The following is a 19,374-nucleotide window of genomic DNA, read 5'->3' on the forward strand; positions in this document are numbered from 1 at the left end:
TTGTGCAACCTCAGCATATCAATGTAATTTATAGAAATCATTTTGAGTTCTGATTCTTTCTTTCACCCTATTAGTTATTCCTCATGTTATCTGCTCCATTTAGAAGACTCTGCTTATTTCCAGCCAGAAGACAATCTTTTGAATTGCCATGACTTAATTCCTCTCTTCTAGAACTAATCACTTATTGCCATGTGTTATAGTTATCCAGAAAAAGGACTTATCATTCATAGATGATAAGTTCCCTGATATCAGAATTCATTCTGATTTACTTATTTTATTTTTCTGTGGCCTAGGACACTGCTTTGAACATAATAAATGATAGATATTTTGGCAAATGAATGATTGGATAAATTTAAAGTAGCAAGAACATTTTTACCATTTTCTTCTATAGTTGTTTCTATTTTCATAATTTCATTCCATCCATTCTAGATTAAATGTCTTTTTTTCTGATAGAGAATTTAAAAAGGAAAGTTGCAAATGAGTAGTTCTGAGTTCCCTCTTTCTTTTATCAACATTTTCTCATCTACCTCAAGTGACAAAGCTGAACTTTCCCTTATTCTAATTTATCTGGATGTAGATTCTAGGTCTGGTGTCTTTCCTGGATTATTCAATTTCCTTTGTCTTCTACCTGTGCCCTTTGAAGACGTAGCTGGTCCTTCTCCTATGCAGCCACATTGGTTTCTGGTGCCCTTTGTTTTCTCAGCAGCATAAGTAATTGTTTGCAGAAACTTAATTTTAAGGACTCTCAGCCTTCTTCCTCTTTTACATATAGTTTTTCAATTTCTTGATATCTGACACCAACATTGTCCCTTCCATGGCAATTAGACGTTCTTAAATAATATTGCCATCACTTTCCATGAGATCCCCATATTTTGCCAACTAACACTTCCTCATTGCTCAGGATTAAGTACAGCAATTTCTGGTTGCTTTATCAACCACGTGAGAGACAAACTCTACAAGAAGCAAAGCTGATAATCATATATAGATACACATATACATATACCTGTACCCAGAGATAAAGTATACATCTTTTATTTTCAAAGCTAGAATCATATTCAATCATTAAATACTAAAAATAATCTTACTGAAGGTAGAAACAAGATAAAGATGTCCTTTATCACTAATATTATTTATCATTCTACTACAGTTTTTTGACAATGCTATTAAAAATGGAAAGAGACATAAAATTAGGGTTGGAGGAGAAGCACAATCAATGGCTGATGATTTGATTGATTGATCTGGAAAATCCAAAACAATTAAGTGAAAATGTATATAAATGCAGCTGGGAATGCAGATAATACATAGAGCTCAACAGTTTTTATTTTTTCATCACCTTTGAAGATTAATTTCACTGGATATAAAATTCCAGGCTGGTGGTCTTTTTCTTTCAATGCTTTAAGTATTTCACTCCGCTGTCTTCTTGCTTGCTTGGTTTCTAATGAAAAGTCCTCTGAAATTCTGACTCTCCTTCTTTTATAAGTAAGGTGACTTCCCCTCTCTGGTTTCTTTCAAGATTTTCCCTTTGCCTTTGGTTTTCTGCAATTTGAAAGTGATAGGCATCGGTTTAGGTTTTGTTTTATATGTATTATGCTTAGAGATTTCTGAATTTCTTGGCTCTCTGGTTTGGGGACTGTCATATGTTCTCAGCCATTATTGCTTCAAATATTTCACCCTTCCTTCTCCTTATGGTATCCCAGTTATACTTTTTGCAATTTTTCCATAATTCTTGGACGTTCTGTTGTGTGTGTGTGTGTGTTTACGTGTTCTTTTTTTTCTCTATGCATTTCAGCTTGGAAGTTTCTGTTGACCTATCTTCAAGCTCACTGATTCTTTCCTTGACCATGTCCGATCTACTGACGAGCCCATAAAAGGCAATCTTCATTTCTGTTATAGTGATTTTATTTCTGCTACTTCCTTTGAATTCCTTCTCAGAATTCCCATCTCCCTGCTTACGTTACCCAGCTGTTCTGGCATGTGGCTTACTTAAGGAGGTGAATCTAGATTGTTAAAAGATAAACTGAGCATATTAAAAATTTCAAGAGTTCACTCCAGGAAAAATCTATTCAAATAGGGCAGGATCAAACTGGAAGTCGTTAGGAGTGCACCACCAGCAGGAGCTCAGAGAGACTTTTATAAAGACAAGGCAGAAGCAAAGTAAGGAAATTATTGGTTGGTTATAGCTTAAAGCCTGGGTGGTGTTTGTGATTGGTCGTCCTCAGGTTTCAATTTCGTAACCTTCAGGCATTTACAGGCTTAGATTTTGATTTGCTTAGGTAGGCTGCAAGGGCATTAGAGCCACATCAGTCTAATGGTCTCCCTGTTTAATTAGTGTAACAAGATCTACCATATTTTAAAACATCATAACAAAAATACAATAAATAAAATAACAAGATAGAATACAGAATTATTCACTCATTTAATAAATATTTAATGTGTACCTATAGTAAGTCAGACACTATTCTAAGCGGTTTGGGTAGAGTAGTGAAAAAATAAGAAAAAAAGTTATTTGCTCTCAAGGAGTTTATATTCTAGTAGGGGAAAACAAAGGAAAAAAACAGAAAAAGTTAAAATACAAAATACCAAATATATGAGATGATGACAAGTGGGATAGAGAAAAAATAAAGCAGGAAGCAATGGAGAAAAAATAAATATGAAGGAGCAATGCTTGAGAGGGGATGGTAAATATTAAATAGTGTGCTTAAGGGAAGCTTTACTGATAAAGTGATCGTTGAGTAAAAATGTGAAGCTAGTCATGGAGTGTGCTTTGTAGATACTTGGGGAAATTCTCTAAGAACAGAAAACACTATGTGAAAAGGTTATGAGGTCAAAGCATACTCAGTGTTTCATAGTAACTTGAAAGAGAACTAGGATTTAACAGAACCACCGTGAGAGTACGAGGTAATGAGTTCAAGCTCATGTAAAGTTCTGTAGGTCATGATAAGGATTTTAGCTTTTCGTCTGAGTTGACGGGAACCCATTGGAGGGCTTTGAATAGAACAGTGACATAATCTGACAAGCATGAAAAGGACTCCTCTGGCTTGTGTGTTGTGAATAAACTGCTGACAGGGAAAGTAAGAAGCAAAGAAGTAAGTTAGGATAATATTACAATAGTAGGGATACAAGACGATTTTATATAGACAAGGGTGGTAACAGTAGAAGCAGTGTGAAGAGGAGGTATTGAGAAAGCAAACTGAGTAAGTTTATAGGGAAAAGATCAGAAGTTAAATTTGGGGCTTATAAAATTTGAGATGCCTATTAGATGTTCAAGTGAAATATCACATAGGTACTTTCATGCATGATTCTACATTTGAAAGGGAAATTCCAGGCTGCACATATAAATTTGGGTACGTTTCAGCATATAGATGATATTTGAAGACATAAAACTGATGAGATCACTCAGAGAGTACCTTAGAGAAACAAGGACTAAATCCTTCGTCAGCCTATAAGAGATGGGGGAGATTAGAAAGAACCAGGAAAGGGGATGGAGAAGGCGTTGCCAGTGAAGTAAGAGGACAACCAAGATAATGTGGGAGGCTGAGTAATAATGCTTTTGGCTGACCTTTATCCCCAGTTCCTGGGAGGTAATTTCTAAATCTTTGGAATTTCCTGAGTGATAGGAATGTATTTGTTATTGCTGGAGGGCTGCTAGATTGTTTATGATAATGAGATGACTCAGATGGGGACTAGCCATGCCAGAAACACTAACCACATAGTTGGATTGGTGGTCCGATGGGATTAGAGAGTTGGGAAGTTTTGAGTCATGCATCATCAATCTGACCAACCTCTGATGAGATAAGGGAGGTTGGATATTGAGTTCAACTGAGTGGCCAATGATTCAACCAAGTATGCCTATGTAATGAAACCTCAGTAAAGGTTCTGGACACCAAAGCGCAAGTGAACTTCTTTGGTTGACAGTACTCTGCATATTGTGGCACATCAACATGTCAGGAGGGTAAAGAGTCCTGAGGACAAGGATGCTTCATGTTTGGGACCCTCCCAGACCTTGACCTTTCACTGGTACTGGTTTGTATACTTTTGCTATTAAAATTATAATTGTAAGTATAGCACTTTTCTGAGTTCTATGAGTCATTCTAGCAAATTATTGAACCTGAGGGGGCAGTGGGAACCCCTGAATTTGTAGACAACAGATCAGAAGTGAGGTTGATCTGGGAAACCCCAGAGTAGTGGCTGGTGTCTGACGTGAAGGCAGAGTTATGGAGGACTATGCCCTCAACTTGTGAAGTTTGGCCTGACTCTAAATAGTTCCTATCAGAAGTCATTGCAGAAGCCTAGAGGAGAAAATATTTCAGGGAGCAGATAATGATTATCTGAATCAGGTTATATGGGAACTGAGAATTGATGTGTCTATTCAACAACATGGACATTATGCATGACGTTGGAAAGAAAATGTTCCATAGAGTTAAGGGAGTGAAATCTTGATTGCAGAGCGTTCTATCTAGAATAGAGGAGAGGAATTGTAGGCAGTAAGTGTAGACTACCCTTTTGAGGAGTTTTGCTGTCAGTGGAAGGAGGAATTTGTGGCTTTAGCTGGAGGTAGATATGGAATCAAGGATATTTTTTTCTTTTTTAAAATGGGAGATTTTATAGAAAGTTTATGCTGATGGAAATAATCCATTGAAAGGAAAATACGGATGTCGTAGGACATAGTAGGAATTATGTCTGGACAATGTCCTTGAGCATAAGGAAGGCAGTGGATTAGGTGCATAACTATAGGAACTGGCCTGGGAAAAGAACACAGACAGTGCTTCCGTAGTAGCAGAAGAGAAGAGAGAGTATGGGCATAGATGTCTTCAAATGGATAGATAGGATAGTGTAAACTTGCAGAGAAATTCTCTTTTGATTGCTTCTATGCTTGGCGGGATATAAAACAAGTTCATGGGGTGAGAGTGAGAATAGTGTAGGAATTATTGGAGGCTTGAGGAGAGAAATGCAGGTATGAACCCTAGGCAGCACTAAAGGCTCGTGTGAGGATAGTGGTCATGAATTTTAAGTGAAACCAGTCAGCTTGGTGGCAGTAAGTAGCAGTGAGGGGCAGGGAGAATACCTGCCAAACAGAGTTAGAAGTGATGGTGGAGTAAAAACTGTCATCACTTGAGAGGGCTCCTGGGGAAGAAGTGCCTTCGTGGCAGAGTTGGGTTTCTTTCAGATTTAAGAAGGGAGAGTGAACATTTAGGAAAGGAAGTGAGGATAAAAGGGTGTTTGCTGATAATAGATTCGTGGAACAGAATAGAAAATCCATAGATAACTCTGTGTATGTGTTTAATAATGATAGGATTTCACATTAATTCAGAAACAAATGGATTATTTAATACATGTATTGTTATAACTGGGGGAAAAAGTTGGCTCTGTATCTTATATTTTATACCAAGAAAAGTTCAGGAAGATCAAATATCTAAATACAAAAAAGTGAACTATAAATTTGTTATAAAAAATTAAAAAATACAAAAAATTTGACAATTAAAAAATAATAATTTTGAAATGGGTAAAGCCTTTCTAAATATGACACAAAATATAGAAATTATTATAGATTGTATCTATCAATTTTGCTACTTAATATTTTAAAAAATCCATTACAAAGCATTTACAAACAAAGGCCAAAGACAAATGTTAAGTGAAAAGTGATATTGCCATTTATATTACAGGAAATGGCTAATTACTTTTATTGCTAGTCAATAATCACCATTCAGAGTGAATAAGACCAATCACCCAATGTAAAAATGGACCAAGATTATGAACAGACCATTTATTAAAAAAAGATTACAGAGTTACTCAATATTAGCCATGTTTAAAAATGCAAATTAAAACCATGAAACTCCAAATTTCACTCATCAAATTGGCAAAGGTCAAAAAGTTTGATAAAACACTGTTGGAGGTCAGAGATTATACATTGCAGTATATGAGTGAAAGATGGGAAACAAATAGAATACCCATTAATAGGATACTTTGTTAAATAAAATATGGTGTGTTATTACAGCGGAACACAAAGTAGCCAATAAAAAGCAGGAACTGATTTCATCCGCAGCTTTGAAATGTGCTAAAAGAAAATTTTGTCATAAAAATTTAAAGAGGAGGTAATGTTGCAAAGAGAAATACTGTAAAGTAATAATACAAAAAAGGCTGCTCAAGACTCAGAACATTGTATATAATAGTCTCTGAATCAAAATGAAAAAGCAAGTATACATATACACACACACACACAAATATGTATTTATGCTTGCATTTGCGTAAAATATATTAAGATGCTAATTGTTTGCTTCTGAAATAGGGCTTGTGTTCTACGGCAGAATGGGATGAGGACAGCCTTTTCACTTACACTTTTTTGGAATGTCTTGAATTTTATACCATATTTATATTTTCTTTTATACCATATTCATGTTTTCCTTTTGAAAAATTTTAAAGAAATATTTTAAACTACTAATACAATTGGAAACTATTGAAATACCTTAAGCAGGTGAGTTTCAAAAATATAAGTAACCCAGTATTGCCTGAAAATGAAAACTTTAGGAATGTTTAAAAACATAGTATAAAACTTTAGAAAATAAAAGTAATAAGATAATGAAGGTGAATTCGCTGAAGAAGTGGACTTAAGAAGAAGGATGTGGTTTAATTCTCTCTTGGTTGAAATATTAAGTTAAGCATGTTTGCGAAAACTTTTCAAGCAGTTAGTAAAAGAAAATAAATAGAATGTATACCTTCCAAACTTGAGATGAAAACAGTAGAGAATATTAAAAAGTTGGTCAAGAAAGAGAAAATGAATAACGAAAATATGGAGCAGTAAACAAAATCAGAATATGTGATGATAGAAAAAGTCCAAATATGTCAGTAACCACAATAAATATAAATGCAGCTGACTCATTTATTTCAAGTCACAGCTACTCAGCTCCCTCTCCCTTTTGCTGTTAAGAAAAGGCAAAAAGTAATTGCAGTGCCCCTGGTGTTAGAACTAATGTGGTTTGGGAAACTGTGTCTTATATTTGCTGAAATTCTTGGTTTGCATATATTTTTCCCCTTAAAAATGTGTGTTTGGCTTCTTTGTTTGTTTGTCTTGGCAGAAACCTAAACCGTATAGACACAGGTCATGCAGTAGTTTACACGACTGACCCAGATTCCACCCCCTCTCTGAGTACACGTCTTTGCAGTATGTCCTGTCCGTGCAGAGCCTCCTACTCTGGCTCTGGCTCTGGCATGTGACTTACTTTGGCAATGGAATATTAACAAACATGTCATGAGCAGAGACTTGGGAGATGCTTGATAATTGGGCTTTCCTGCTTCTGCATTCTGTCCTCCCTGAGAGAGCACAAACCTGCTTGAGGGTGAGAGGCAAGAGGAACAGAGCCCAGTCAGAGCCGCCATTCCATCAAGCCATCCGAGATCAGCCAAAAGCCAGCCATCCCTCATAATATGTGCACAGTCCCCACAAGATAAGCAAAATCATCCAATTAACCCACAGATTTGTGAACTAAATAGGTGCTTATTGTTTTAAGCCTCTGAGTTTTGAGGTGGTTGGTTATGTAGCATGATGGTGGTAAAAGTTTGCTAATACAGATGACAACACTTTTTGGATTGGCTTTTTCAGTTAGCATAGAATAAACTCGGGGTGAAATATCACATGGCAATGTTGAGAGTCCTCATATGTCAGTATAAACCAATGGTCTGCAGAAATTGAGACACAACTCACTCGCAAAGTCATTGAAAGACCATTTTACAACAATTCTCTCCACCAAAAAATCAAAATATCATTGCGTTTTAAAAAGTACCAAAGGTCTCATAACCCCTGCTTGTCTATACTTCCTATTAGCATCAATTTATGTTCTTTCAACTCTTTCTGTTCAACTGCTATGTAATTCTTCTCATTTGCCAGTCTTATCCTGCTTCTGACAGTTACTTTCTCTTTTCTGGCTCTCTTGCCTCTGTTTAACCTGCCACAGCGTTGCGTTTTCCCCCCTGTGCTTTAGGAAAAGGAAGATAACTTGGCATACCTGCCAAAGACATATGACAGTAATATACGAGCAGGGTGCTCCCTTGATATCTTAGAATAAAACAGTACCTTCAAGAAGACAAACCCTGTGTCATTTGGTTTCCAGGGATACAAACATATCTAAAAACGCAGAGCTAACTACATTTTAAAGTAAGAAATTCTTTAAAAATGGAAGTGCCCAGAAAGATATAGAGGAAAGAACATGGATTTGGAGTCAGACACTCCTGGCGTTGAATCCGGACAGCCATTTACCTTAGCAAGTTACTTTATTGCTTGAGTATCCCTTTCATCTTCTGCAAGTTGTGAGGATTATATGAGACAGAATAACTAAACTCTTAGCACAACCAACATGTTTCTTCCCCCAATCTCTCTGGCCTCACCAACAACTAAGACTTGGTTTACCTCACTCCTAAATATCCCCTAACCCTTTAGCAATTCTGCTCTGTCTCAGCCCATCCAAATTGATATTCTTTCTGAGCAAAAGTCTTACGGTGACTAGGATCCAACCGCCAAACACAAAGAGAAGAGAAAGCTATAAATAAGCTTTTAAATTTTGTATTTGCGTGCTTTTTCAAATTGGAATCTTTCATCTTTCTTACATTAATAAAAATAATGCTTCCACTATCCATTAACAAATGCTATTTTATATTCCACAGAACTTGCAGAACAAATCTGGAAGGTTACTTAGTAGAGCGATTGTGAAAACACTGTTAGATACAATTATATGCTTTAATTAATAGGATATAGCTGATCAATTTGATTTATGGATCTATAGAATGATGACCACTTCCGGAAGACATTGTCATGCAATAGGTATTTGACAAAGTAAAAATTCACATCTTGGTGATCTAATAATAGTTTTTTCAGATGTTGATTTCCCTGGATTACCATCCTTTTAAATATCTTTTCAGAGTAAGTTCCAAAATTTGTGCCACATCCACCTTGTAGGCATTGAGTTGTAGGTAATGAGTGTGCAATTCTTCTTTTTGCCCAATAAGGTAACTTTCTTATTCTTACACTATTCAATAATAGGAAAACTACAAAAAACCAACAAATCCTGACAAATCAGGTACCAGGCACTTATGCCGTGGCTGAGAGATAAAAATAGAAGCTACCACTTGATGAGTATTTCAAATGTGCTAACTACTTCGTGCGCGTTATTTTATTTAATTCTAATGGAAACTCTTCAGGGTATTTTTAGCCCTGTCTTATAGGATGATTCTCTACCAGTGCTTAGAGATAGGTAGCTTTCTCAAGTTAAAATGGGCCATTTGTATATATATTTGGATGCAAACGAACAACAAAATAACTGTAACAACAACCATCCAGCCCCTCTTTTGCTGCATCCATCTGAAAACAGTGTCGCGGCAAATTTCTCTCCCCCTCTATATGTAGTAGGATCTTTTTGCATCCTTTGAATCCCAGATGCTGTCAATTTCTCATTTTATTTCCTCCTCTCAGGATTCGCCTGCCACCTTGCCATACTCATTTGACTTGCTACTTCTGCTTTTCAACTTAACTGCTTATGCTATTCTTGAAGGATTTTAGAGAAGGACATTTTCGTGTCAGTGGCCAGGTGAAGAGTTGAATGTTAAAATAAATATGGGGAAAAGTCAAGGGAAAGAGATTCTTTTCAATGATTCAAAGCCATAATACAAATGTGAAGATAATTGGTTCTAAATCAAATTTTAGGATAAATTGAATGAATAAGGGTTTGGGTTCCCATCATGAGGATATAAGTGATATCGAACCTGAAGTGAGTTTGCTCACCCATTGTGCAGCAAGCCAATCTGTGACACCGGGTGTAGTGGAAGAAAGTAGGAATTTTATTATTGCACAGCACTGAGCAACGATAAAGTGCAGCTAACACTGAAAGCCCAATCTCCCCGGAAAGCTAAAAGGAAGGGCTTTTATTTGGGGTTTTAGGTAGGGGAGAGGGAGCATATGACCTTGCTGGTGGGAGCTTTGCCACCAGCTTGTGTTTGGCCTTGAGACTACTTACAGAGAGGAGGAAGAGGAGATAATGAATCCAGGTAGTTATCCTGGCCATTTGTCTCTATGGCGGATAGTGGATTCTGGAGCCAGAAAGCCAGGGAGTAAGCAGGGAATGAGTATTTTGATTTTAATCTAACCCCATATATGCTGGGTTTAATGTAGGGCCGGTATCATCAGTGCAATATAATTCTCTGTTCGTTCTTTTGCCCTTGGCCATAATACTCAGGAAAGCTTCTAATAGTCTGACATAACTTTAATCAAGGAATTATTCTTAAGTGTATTTTGGTACATAAATGCTATTAAAAAGTGAAGAATGGTTTATTTCAGCCATTCTTGTATGATAAATCAGGAAAGAAAAAAAATGTGATGAATCAGACCATCGTTTTATGGACTTAACCTTAAATTCCTCAGAATTTGGATGCCAGATTTTCATAAAGATTCACAGAGGAAGAATGACATACAAAATGCTAATTTCATTTGTCACATGATGCTATCTTTTTTATTTGAACACTATGTGAACCTAACCAGACCACACTGGGTTCTTAGGAATTCTACAATGATGTTGCCATCTTGCTTTTATCCAGTAATGGTAATCCAAGTACCATGCTGCCATCAGAATATAATTCCTGCTGAATGATGATAAAGTAGACATTAGTGAGATAATACACTCTCCAGGCACCCTCCAAGCTGAAGACTCCCTCACTTGTCAGAATCATCTCACCTGAAGAAATCTTGGAAGAAACTATTCTTTTAAGGAAACATATTTTTTTTTTTTCTGTATCTCAGCTCTCTTGGATTTCCCTACCACTTTTTTCTCAAACATGGCTTGAATCTCAACTCTGGTCCTCTGGATGACTGGCCTAATGTTGTATTTTGCAGCCCTTGGCTTGATATTGCACCCTTCCTTAACTTCCTTCTTTTCCTCGCCCCACTTTCTCATTTCCCCACCTGTGTTTCCTGGGAACACTTCCTAATAAATCACTTTCACATGAATCCTCATCTCAGGATCTGCTTTTGGGGAACCCAAACTGAGATAAGGATACCATAAAAATATGAAAACTTTTGATTGTCGGGATAATCTAATTAGACCTTGTGAAGCACCTATTCTGTTTTGGCGCTGTCAAGACATATTACATAATTAATGTTCTCTATATGGAAATTTTTCTGGACTGATATTCGGGTATTTCTCATTCGTTTGTTCCAAGTTTAGGTTATAAAATTGCCTACAATTTAGTGACCTAAAGAATTTCAGACCATCTAAACTAGTTTTAGTCTTTTATAGATGCTTCAAGAGAAATTAAACAGTTTAGCCATAATTGCACAATTGGCTAGGAGTAAAAGCTGGAATGAGAGACTTCTTCAGTGCTTTTTCTAAGCAGTACAGAGTGGTGTTTTCCTGCTACAGCATGAACATTTTTTTTTCCCTTTATCTGCCTTCAGTAGGGACACAAAACAGCTGGTCACCATCTTTGCTATTTGGATAAAGAGTGCAAGAATGGCTTATTATAGAAATCACCTCCTTCCCTCCAGTCTAGTGGGTGATGACTCCACTTAAGGGAAGGAGCAATAGAGGGGAAATTTTCAATGCTGCTGGCCGGCTTCCATGCAGTCTGTGGATAATAGAGCTCTTTGATGTCGGGTACATTCATAACCACCAAACTCAGCTTTCCAGTCAACAGAAAAGCTATTTTACACTACTTTTGATGTGATGAAATAACTTAACTAGACATGGTTAATCACATAGCTGGTGATTATGCCAGGCAAGGAAAAGCCATTAAAATAAGCCAAGTGCCCCTAAAAAGAACAAAGGCAAACTCCCCAGCAGGCACACACATAGCGGACTCAGTGGTCTGGCATGACTCGGTTTTTTACCATCCAGATTCACTCTCACTATTGTCATAACATGAAACATAAACATCACTGCTTCCACGAGAATTCTGCATACCTGCCTAACTTGCTTAGTGCTTATTCTGTGAGGCAGTCATAATTTGTCTTTACTCTGTTCCAGACATCTCTGGCTTTGATCACACTGCCAGGCTGAACACCAACAGATTCTAGGACGAAAGCAGAGAAAGCTCTTTTGTAAAAGTTTAATCCCCACTTAGGTCATCTGTTTATTGTTTTATCCAAAACATCTAGGTTTTCACATGGTTTGACCAGTATCGCAAATGCAAATCCTATAATAAATGAGGGTACCTACAGGTTAGCAGCATCAAAGGGAAAAATGCTCCGGGGAGAACAGCACTGACAAGTTGGTTTATTAGTTCAGCTGGTTTGAAAGACCAGCCAATGTCTTGTTTTCAGCTGGATTGTTTATTTGTATCAGTGGATGCTCAGCTATTTCATGAAAATAAGCCAACTAGATCTATTAGAGTCGAGTCTTTTTATGGAGAGGAAATATTAATTTTTGTAAATCTGCATGAAAGCTAATGAAACATGATATTTAACCCGCATTCAAAAATTTCCAAAAAACTGACAACTAAATGAATCCGTGCTCTTGAAATTAAGCTACTAATTATAGTATATGATTATATTTTTTATTTAACAACCAGATAAATAAAACAATGAACTATCTTTAAATAAGCTAAGAAGCATTGGGTCGACTATCTAATGTTGGTTGAACTCAGAGGGCACTGTTGTATAAAAACCATCCAAATGGGCTGGCCTGGTGGTGTAGTGGTTAAGTTCGTGTGGTCCACTTCAGCAGCCCAGGGTTCACAGTTTCGGATCCCAGGTGTGGACCTATGCACTGCTCATGAAGCCATACTGTGGCAGTGTCCCATATACAAAGTAGAAGAAGATTGGCAGAGGTGTTAGCTCAGGGAACTTCTTCCTCAAGCAAAAAGAGGAAGATTTGTAACAGATGTTAGCTCAGGGCTGATCTTCACCTTCAAAAAAAATCCAAGGACCAATACAGACCTAAGAAGGGATAATTTTAAAATTAAGACTTCAAGGTAATTTTAGAGAAAGTCAACCAGTGCTGTAAAAAGGATCTAGGCTTTGTGTTTAGATGATTAATCTTTTCAGGAGGGAGTATGACAAATCACTAAAAAACTCATTCGATACAAGCAAGCTTATATTTTTCAATACTGGATAAATTTGTTAACTGTATTCAAAAATAAAATACCAACAGACTATTAAAAGTTTAATTACGGATGTTTTCAGTGTCTATATCACTGTCTGGAATGACAAGGAAACTAATTCAGCATTCTGTGCCCTGGTTTCCTCATCAATAAAATGATGAGGCTCATTCACTCAAAACTGTTTTTAGGGTTCCCACTATGTGCCACAGGACTTAAAGTAGTGAACCAGATGAAGTCTTTGCCCTCTTTAGAACTTACACTCTGGTAAAGGAAAGACAGATAATAAACATATGAATAAATGTCGAGATAATTTCAGATAGTGATAAAAAACTCTGAAGCAAATAATATAAGATGATACGACAGTGACTTGGAGAGGAAAGAAGCAGCACTTAGTTTGAGTAGTCAGGAATAATCTTAAAGGTGTTATTTAAGCTGAGACCTTCTGTGGGAGAAAAAGCTTTGCAAAGATGTGGTGTGGGGGAAGGAAAGAATTCCAGGCAGCACTAACAGCCAAAGTCAAACTGAAGGCCTTAATCAGGATAGAACTTGGTGTAATAGAATAGCAAGAAAGCCAGCATGACAGAGAATACTGTCAACCTATAGAAACAGAAACCAGTTTAAGAGGCAAAGCGTTTATTTGGGATCAAAAAATTGCAATTAGGGGAGCATAGATTCAGGCAGAAACCCAAATAGTGTCCAGATTACAGGAGAGGAGCTCAGGATTTTTATGGGAAAAAGGAAGATGAGGTAAGCTATATTAAAGAAGAGTTCACTGGTGCTAGATGGGGTAAGGCTAGGTTTGTGTTTCATAGATTGACTTGAGATTCAGTCATCAGTCAAAAGGCTACACTTGTAATTGACTGGCTAGGGATTTGGTCACCGGCAAAGTCCAATTCATCGTCTTTACAGATAGGATATTCTTGTCCTTACCTTCTTGGAATGTGATGGTTTGGTCCAGTTTAGAAGATAAAGAAAATGAGACAAGCAAAACAATTCCTCTGAAATGGCTGTTCTGGCTCTATTTTAATATGGCTCCACTCATGTCATCTTTCAGAATGGAGAATAAAGCAAAATATGAGCAGTGGTTAGGTCAGAGAAAGAGGAAGAAACTAGATACCTGGCATTTAGACCAGGATATAGAATTTTGATTTGAGTTTAAATGTATTGGGAAAGCACAAGCGAGTTTTGATCAGGAGAGTAAGATGGTGTTTACATAGTCTAAAGATACCCTCTTGTATTTGAATATAGACTGGATCTCAGAATAGCAAGAATAGAGGGAGTGAGACCAATGAGGAAGGTAATAGTTACCCAGGAGGGAGATTAGATGGTTTAGATTGGGCGCTTAGACTAGATCAGAAATTCTCAATTTCTTGTGTAATGGATCACTTTGCTGGTCTGTGGACAGGCTGATATTTTTAAGTACATAAAATAAAACAGAGAATTCAAAAGGAAAACTAGGGGGCTGGCTCCGTGGCCCAGTGGTTAAGTTTGTGCGCTCCGCTTCAATGGCCCAGAGCTTCGCTGGTTCAGATCCTGGTCGCTGACATTGCACCAATCATCAGGTCCCGCTGAGGTGGCATCCCACATAGCACAACCAGAGGCGCTCACAGCTAGAATATACAACTATGTACTGGGGGGGCTTTGGGGAGGAGAAAAAAAAAAATTGGCAACTGATGCTAGCTCAGGTGCCAATTTTAAAAAATCAAAAAGGAAAATAGTATGTTAAAGTATAATTATCATAATATTTTTGATATGTGATTAATCCATTAAATAAGATTAGCAAAAATATTTTGAAATATCTACACAAACTGTAATATGATATGAAAATATCTGTGATCTATACTGACGAAAATGTACTGATTATATCACTGTGGATGGTACATTCATGGTTATAGAAAATGCTAACTTTTAATTAGAGTTGTATGAAAATAGAGATGTGAGTTTTCCTATATAAATTCACAGATCCCTGAACTCCAGGTGAAGACACTGTGTAAATGATTTCTATGAACAGAAGTTTTCACTTGGTCATTCTGATTCATGTACAAAACAATTTATCACTAATAATGCTGCTGGGGAAAAAAACCTTGATTAATTATTCCATAGGCCACTGGCCACATATATGGTCATGACTCTGGTCCCCTCACTTTACACTGTTTTCTTCTTTCGTTGAGCCCTTTCTAGGGAGCTCAAGTTTAGAATGGCTATACCATTTCTATCCCTAGAAAGAATCTTTGAACTCTATAGAGATTTTTCAGTTGCCTAGATAGCCTGACTTCACTTTCAGTCGGCTTCTGTCATGAAGACATCAGTACCAACGTAATCCAGTGTCAAAATGTAGATGTCAGATATGAACAGGCAATCAAACCAGGGCTTTACTACTCTGTGCATCAATTATTGCTTTAAAAATATTTTTAAATAAATAGTATTTACATCATTAGCTTTGGTTTATATTCAAAAACACTTTCTATTATCCTCTCAGAAACAATAGAAACAATGACAAAAATACGACTAGAAATGAAAAGTCCTGGGTTTTGGTCTTGGATCTTCTTCTCAGTTATTTGACAGCCTTTGACAAGTTACATGACTCACCTATTTCCCCACTTATACTATAGACTAAAGTATAACTCTTTCATATCCACTACTTTTATGATGCTACTTTTCTGTGAAAAACTAAACAGACTAAATAAAATGAGATAAATCTCTTCACACTATTGATATCACAATAGGGTGCATTGCTCATGGTTATTGTGTTTGGTTGATTATATTGTACATTGAAGAAGAGTTCTAACTGTTTCGACAGACTTAAGAACTTTCACAGAAATATGTATGGAATGGGGAAATGTTAGTTTTGAGTTTTGTCTCTGAGATACTCCACCATTTCTTCCTCCGTTTCTTTAATATTTTGTTTATTTTCAGTAAGTTTTGTACAAATATCCAGTTTTCCACTTCCAACAATCATTCCTTTTAAGGTAATTTTTTAATAAATAATGCAAGTAGCCATTTAGAGGGGGAAATCTGGACCAAGGATCTCCATTGCAAATGAAAAGAAAATGTGAAAACAGAATTATCGTCTCTCTGATCTCAAAAAATATATTTTTATTCATGCATCTAGCCCTAAAGACAAGCATGAGCCATATATATTAACCCAATAAAATCCATCAGAATCAACCTAATGAGAATCAGTTCTCGTAAATCTACTGTTAACCATTTCCAACAGCAATGTTAGCATCTTAATATTTGAAGGAAGCAGTCATAAGAAACGTAAGTTAGCTAATATGGCTAGTGTAATATGACTTGGGCATTAAAAGGTAAATTGCATGACATTTACCATGAAGATGCAACCAAAGTGTTTAGGTGTGATATGAACTTTTAACATCCACCTACAGTTTTGGAAACCCACAGGACTGGGTTAATGGAGGGGGCACTTCAATTTTTACTTCTTGGCTGAAATCAACAGCCGTTCCCTCATCAAGGAAGTGATCCCAGAACCAAAGCCAAGATTGTTAATAAGCATGGAGTGTTATTGCCTGGGTAATAGTCTTGTTTATTTCTGGAGAAGTGTGAGGAAAGAGGAGAGATATTTCTAATAGTAAATGTAGTTCTATTTATTACCTATAGAATATGAGGGAATTAATGGGAAGGAAGCTTGACTATATTTTCATCTATCACAAAAACTAGAGGAGGAAAATGGCATAACTGAAACATGATCTTTGAGGACAGCTATATATTAATCCAATTTCTCATTTCATCAGGCTAACATCTTAAGCCAGTTACTTAAAATGTCTGTGGCTCAGTTTTCTAATCTATAAGCACAGCCCTAACAGTGATCAACAGAGCTCCCCTAACGAGCAATGCATAGGCCATGTGAGAAAGTGTCTTGCAACTGAGTAGGCAATTTTAGTTTTCCTTTTGTCAAAGTAAGCATTTTCATTTGCTAAATGGACTAATAAAAATTAAATAGAGTTACTTCTTAATTTTCAGGCCTTGTAACATAATAAGATTTTCTGAAAAGTTTCCTTTTTTTCTTGGTTTGGATCTTCTATAATTTTATTTGCACTTTTTTACACCATTGTCTTTCTGTTTTCCCTTCTTGATGTTTTATCACCTAGTTTCATACTGGTCCATCTTATATTAGTCATGCTTTTGCCCTCCTTCCCCTCTTTTAAACATTGATATTTCTCCTTCCGCCTGCCGCTCTTTCTCTGGCCTGCTCATCACTGCTCTCCGTCTTCTCTTTTGCTCAGCTTCAGCACTCATTTGCACTGTGACCCTCTAAGCTGGAGTGTGCTCAGTTGCATGCTTGTCTTTCCAACCAATCCCAGAACTCTTTGATCTTACGGAGACCTGACCAACCATGGCATTTCTTTGAACTCAATGCCTTTGGCTTTTCTCAATAGCTCTTCCTCACTTCTGCCTGTAATTTTGCATTCTTTAGAATTCCATTTGTTGAAAGGTGCCAGTTGTATAGGTGCCAAATATTTGAGGTTTTCTTACGTGATCAGAAGCTTGGATGTTTTAAATCAGGGAATTTTAGCTGTGCTCTAGTGCTTAAATGAGTCTTAATAAATACGTATTCAAGGCTTAAAGCAAAAAAATAAAACTTTGATATGAAAACATTAACAAGAAACAATGGCAAATATGAAATGTGCATTTATATTATATTGCTTCTTATCTGAGCAATATAAATAATTTCCTTAGCCCTGCAAAAATTTCACTGCAACCCCTTCCATCGAATTGTAAAGTAAAGCAGCTTAATAATTTTATAAAATCCGTCCTTACCAGTCTCATGTGTTTATTTAAACTGGGTTATAATTAAGATGGAGATCTGGTGGTATAAAGGACAATAGAAGTTTATAACATGCAAAAGTATAGAAAAACAATATAATAGCAAATCGTAAAAAGGAATATTGAATTAATTAGTCACATTGACTCAGAAAAGTTATTAATAGATTTGCATGTTACATTAGTCAAGATATTCTATTTGCAAACTAGAAATAATGTAACGCAATTGCTATTAATTCTCTCTCTCTCCATTATTCTTCAAGAACTGATCTAAAGATTTTATCTAGAGAAGATAAAAAGAAAAATCCTGTTCAACTCTTTAGACCACTACAATGTGAAATCATTTGTGACCCTGTATTGTTACCACACTGATTATAGATGTGAGAACCAGTGGGTTGGTCCTTTATGAAATGTAGCTGGAGGCTCTCTGGCTCAGCTTCCTTTTAAAATGAAAAGGGGAAAGGAAGCAATTACAGTTTTAGTGTGTATGGAAAATTTTCCAAGGATTTTGTTCAGGAAGGAAGGAAAACAAGGAAGGAAGGAGGGAAAGATAGCCAGACAGGCAAGGAAAGAAAAGACTTTCCTCTCCCTTTCATTGAAAATGGAACCCAAAGATACTGTAATGAGATTTGATCTTTGGAATGTACTTGTAAAAATTGTACTAATTTTGATATGCCTGAAACCTGGACTCTCCTGCTCCTAGAGGAGGATTGAATATTGTTGTGTTTGTGAGTCAGACCCTTTGGGAAAGTTCTAAGAACTGGAGAACGGTCCTCTGCAAATCGCCCTATCCTTGGCATCAGCTGGAACCTGAAATTCCATGTTAAGATTTATCCTTTCACTTGAAGCTGTTGTTCTTTCGTAAAACAACTTCCCCTAGGATGGGAACCTCTTATGCTGTTTTAATCACTTATAATGTAAGAGAAGAACTCAAAATTTTATTTTGGCAAGAAAGAAAAGGATGGCTCCAGCAGAGAGTGTGCTACCAAAAGAATAAGAAAAGAAAAGTAAAACCTAAAGGAATTTGTAACAAACAAACATATATATATATGTAATTTTACCCATGGGCTAGACCTCTTGAATCTGTATCACATTGAGCTAAGGTCTTTACTATTGTGTATATTTTTTACTGAATGAACATCTATTGAGTTTTTACTATGCACAAGCCATTGTTCTAGGCTCTGGTGATATCAAACATGCAAACACATGTGCATACACACGCAAACACACACACACACACACACACACACACACTGGGTTATGATGTTCATTCATCCAACCTTCTTTCAGCAAGTAGTTGCCAAGTTTCTAGTCATGCCCAGTAATGTTTTAGGTGCTAGGAATATTGAGATAAATACTAGAGAAAATTCTTCTTTCATTGTTCTTATTTTCTTCTGGGAGTGAGAGAAATAGACAAAAAAAATTGTCATAATGTTGTCATATTAAAAAATGGGATTCGAGATCAGGGAATAGCTGATGGAGAGCGGGCATTTCAGATTTGAACTGAATGAAGAA

General features: G+C 36.6%; 1 long non-coding RNA gene across 2 annotated transcripts in view; it reads left to right on the top strand.

The window, feature by feature from the left end:
- Positions 1–3,863: 3,863 nt before the first annotated feature.
- Positions 3,864–19,374, top strand: part of LOC138920359 (uncharacterized) — a 94,765-nt gene continuing 79,254 nt past the window's right edge. For both annotated transcript variants that reach the window (XR_011431412.1, XR_011431413.1), the window contains exon 1: positions 3,864–4,017. This is a non-coding gene — a long non-coding RNA (uncharacterized lncRNA). The remainder of the gene's footprint in view (positions 4,018–19,374) is intronic.

Source organism: Equus caballus, chromosome 23, assembly GCF_041296265.1.
Source record: "Equus caballus isolate H_3958 breed thoroughbred chromosome 23, TB-T2T, whole genome shotgun sequence".
In the NCBI taxonomy this organism is placed as follows: domain Eukaryota; kingdom Metazoa; phylum Chordata; class Mammalia; order Perissodactyla; family Equidae; genus Equus; species Equus caballus.